This window comes from Pteropus vampyrus, unplaced genomic scaffold (assembly GCF_000151845.1).
Source record: "Pteropus vampyrus isolate Shadow unplaced genomic scaffold, Pvam_2.0 Scaffold79, whole genome shotgun sequence".
Classification (NCBI taxonomy): Eukaryota; Metazoa; Chordata; class Mammalia; order Chiroptera; family Pteropodidae; genus Pteropus; species Pteropus vampyrus.
The window spans coordinates 4,500,170-4,504,097 of record NW_011888860.1 but is presented as its reverse complement, the minus strand read 5'-3'; the positions used below and the strand labels follow the sequence as shown (position 1 = coordinate 4,504,097).

General features: G+C 33.4%; 1 protein-coding gene across 1 annotated transcript in view; it reads left to right on the top strand.

Moving 5' to 3' along the window:
• The first annotated feature begins 1,328 nt into the window (after window positions 1–1,328).
• YIPF7 (Yip1 domain family member 7) overlaps window positions 1,329–3,928 on the top strand; it is a 32,231-nt gene continuing 29,631 nt past the window's right edge. Inside the window, exon 1 of the mRNA XM_023532243.1 lies at window positions 1,329–1,780. The gene's annotated coding sequence lies outside the window, so the exon portion shown is untranslated. The remainder of the gene's footprint in view (window positions 1,781–3,928) is intronic.

Genomic DNA, 3,928 nt, shown 5'->3' with positions numbered 1-3,928 from the left:
ATATTCTAGTGTACATATCAATGTTCCATTAAGGCACTGGTCAGGAGAATGCAGTTATTTGGTCTTTGAATGTTTCATGGCTTATGGTTTACTTGAGGCTTAGAAAAGGAAAACTAAGGTGAAAAGTACGAAATTACAAAGTTTAAAATTTAACTAAATGGACTTAAGATTAAAAATATTATCTTTGGTAAACTTTTCATTGAATTTATATGTTAGAAAAAAATAATACATTCTGAATCTTTGCTGTTACAGGACCTATGTCTTCACATACAGAATTTGGAAAGAAGGAATATATAATATGATCTAGATTTGGCCTTTTCTTATAACATTAATACATTAGCACAGGGAAGTTGACAGAATTCTAAAAATCATCCTCATTAACCGTCCTTCTCTTCTTCTTCTTATCCAATAGAAGACGAACTCTATAAAGTTTTCTTTCCACATATCTTTTTTATCTCTTCAGTCCTATCTCCATTAGACCTTCTCCAGTTCGGACAACTTATCATTTTCTGGGAACGAAAATTCCTCTTATTCCTTATATGCCTGCTCCAGTCTTGATCCTTTCAATTCACTTTTTCCTCAGCCCAAGACTTTTCTAAGTTCTCCCCTTTCCACTGCTACCCTAGTCCAAGCCATTTGTATCTCATGTTACTGCCATAACAACCTCCTAAACACTATTACTCTTCTATTTCTGTCAAAATTTATCATGTCATCCCATTGCTTAAACCCCACAGTGGTATCTCATTTTAGTTATCATAAAACCTAGACTCCTTATCATGGCCTTTATGATCTGGCCTCTGCCTATGCCTCTGACCTCATCTCCTTCAACTTTTTCCTGATTTAAAATCACTATCATGTGGCTTTCTTTCTAAAGCACAAAGTGCCAAATTCCTGGCCATCTCAGAGCATTTGCTTCAATTTCTTTTCACATAGTCTTTTAACTGTCTTCTTCTCCTCATCAATCAGGTCTCAAACCAAAAGACCTTCTTAAAGAGACCTTTGCTAAATGCCCATTTCCTCTACCCTTTGTAATCTCCACCTTAATAGCATATGCTAACATCTTCATAGATTTGGGTTAATTCTTGAAATTATTAGATAATCATGTGGGCTCTGGGCTGAGTCTACCAGGTTGCAAACATTGGCTCTTCCACCTACTAGCTTTCACCTAGGCAAGTTAGTTAAATTTCTATTACTTTTTCTATAAAATGTGATAATAAAGTTGTTGCAAAACTTAAATGACTTAAACCTAAAGTTTATGGAACAATGCCTGTTAGCAGAATCAGCGCTAAAATATCTCTTTAAAATGCAGGTCCTTTTAATTTGTCCCCCTCATAACTGTGACATTTAGAATATAGTCTAATACTCAATAATAGATCCTCAGTAAATGTGTGATCCACTGTTGCCTTACTAGTGACCTAGTAAAGGACAGCTTGAGTTAAAGAAATTCAAATTCCAAATGTTTTTAAACAATGTGGAAAAAAATTACTTTGCTATTCTGCCTTTGACTTTTGTTGAAAATTCCGAAAGGCCAAATAATCTACCCTTGAACAACAGATTTTAGTTACTGAGCTCTGGATACATGGGAAGTCTCAAGTCCTAGAAGGAGGAGAATCAGCATGAAGCAGATCACAGGAAAACTTGACCTCTAGCCATGAGGCTAATGTTAGGGACAAACAACCAGATCCAGGTAAAAATTGGGAGTATTAGCCATGTTACCTGGATGAGAACGAAGAAGAAGACTCCTGGAAGTGACTCAAAGATACAGAAGAAACCAACTCAGGTATTTTCCTGGGGTAGAAATGGGTCTGATACTTTCTAATGTTCAGGATTGCCTTGAAAATGGACATAATATGCCCTACAAGTGAAAAATATTACTAGATCATACTCATATCCACCTTGGACTCTGCTGGAGAAGTAAAAAGCAGGGAAAAACTTGGAGGTAGATCATAAGTAGCCTTCCTAAATGTTATTTATAAAAATTGAATAGTTTAGATTTGGATAAAATTAACAATACCTTATTATGAGATTGTTGCTAAAGTCATCATGTTAAGATCATGTACCATATATTGATTTTTACTGCATATTATTAGGAAATCTTCTGTAAACTGAACATACTTTTACAGGCTGTGAAGCAGAAGGGCATCCTCTTACTTTCCATTACTTACTTTAGGTAAGTAATCCTAAATCAGAATTTAAGGGGACATGTGCACAGGGAAACTGAATGTACCATTCTACTTTATCAAATTGTATGACTCTATGCCTTTCCCTGTGTTTGTAAACTTTAACAAGTGTTATAAGATACTGTGTTTGGCTTTGGCTTTTGGCAGACATCTGTTCAGTGTCAGAGTACAAATTTAGAAACATTTGTAGCCAGCAGGTCATCTTTTCTCAAACTGATTTGTTATAAATTTCTCAAGTAACACTACATTTGTTGGAAGATCTTTCCACATAAAATAATACAAAGGTATGTGTCTGATCCTTCTAAAAAACTTGACATTTAAACAAATGTAAAGTTGGGTTATGTAAGGACTCTAATACCAATAGTCATATTACGTAAAGCTTTGCATGTTATGAAAACTTAAGTGTATTCTCCAGTGAAATTATTCTCAGTGTTTTATAATAATATATTTTAATGGACAGAGAAAGTTATGCTATTAAATTTTAAATTTATTCAATTATAAGTTGTTAAGAAATTTAACATTATCCTAATCCAGATTTTAGTTTACACAATTTATAGCTACTGTTATACAGATTACTAATGAAATCAGATGTATGAATCATTACACCTAATTTTAGAAAAGCTTTCTGTATTTCACTGAACTGAAAAAAAATCGATATAGTTGACAGTTATTACTTGAATATTTCTGATTAATGAGGCTCTTAAAGCTAAGGCTGTTTCTGCAATTTCATTTGAAATTTATTATAGTCCATAGATTTTTATAATTACATAGATTACTGCTAGTGATTTTAAAACTGACTCTTGAAATAAAAAAGTTTCTCAAAGGAAAACAAAGATTAAAATCTCGAGTTGAATAACCATATATGTCCAATTGAAAATATTCTCAACTTCTTTCTCTGGTTTTCATCCAAAGAGCCACCATTACTTTGTTATTACTTTCTTCTCCCCCTTTTTCCTCCTCTCAAATCTTTCTTCTTCCCCCTGGTACTCCTATTGGTTAGGTTTAAATCAAGATCACGAAATCTTCTTCACTTCCCAAAGTGTAGAAAGACAGTTTCCTTTGTAGAATTAAGCCTTTTCCCCCCTGATCAGCCGGAAGGGAACAGGGAGGCTGTTAGCACAGTTTAAAGCTCCAGGAAAAATCTAACTTAAGTGATATTAAAGCCATTTGCCTCCTGACTTTGCAACAAGGATATACATGTTGGTAAATGTAAAATGTTTAAATGTAAATTATTCCTTACAAGTAATAATTAAAGTGAGGGAATAATTTTGTTTAAGAGAAACCTTCTAGATGTGTACCAAGTCTTAAACTTTTTCCCTTAAACTGCTGAGAATAAAGTATTTGAGGAAGAATTATAGTTCTTTCAGAGCAATTAAAGTCAATTTAGTCAAAGTCACAATCCTAGTGAGTGAAACTTCAGAAAAATTAATTGAAGATACATGTTTTGTAAATGACTTTCTAGCATACATTTTTACATCCTTCCCCCATTACTTAATCTACCCCATCGAAAGAATACCGTGTTCTCTGATAGGGATCCAGCCATAATCACATTGTCAATTAACCTTTGCAATATTCAAAAGAAGTTTTATTGACTGATAAACTTCTGGTAAAAAACACTTTTATTTTTCAGGATGTCAAACTTGGGACAATTTGACTCTGATTTTTACCAATCTAATTATACCATTGATAATCAGGAGCAGAGTCGTAATGATTCTAATGCCTATGAAAATCTTTATGGATCTAGAAAG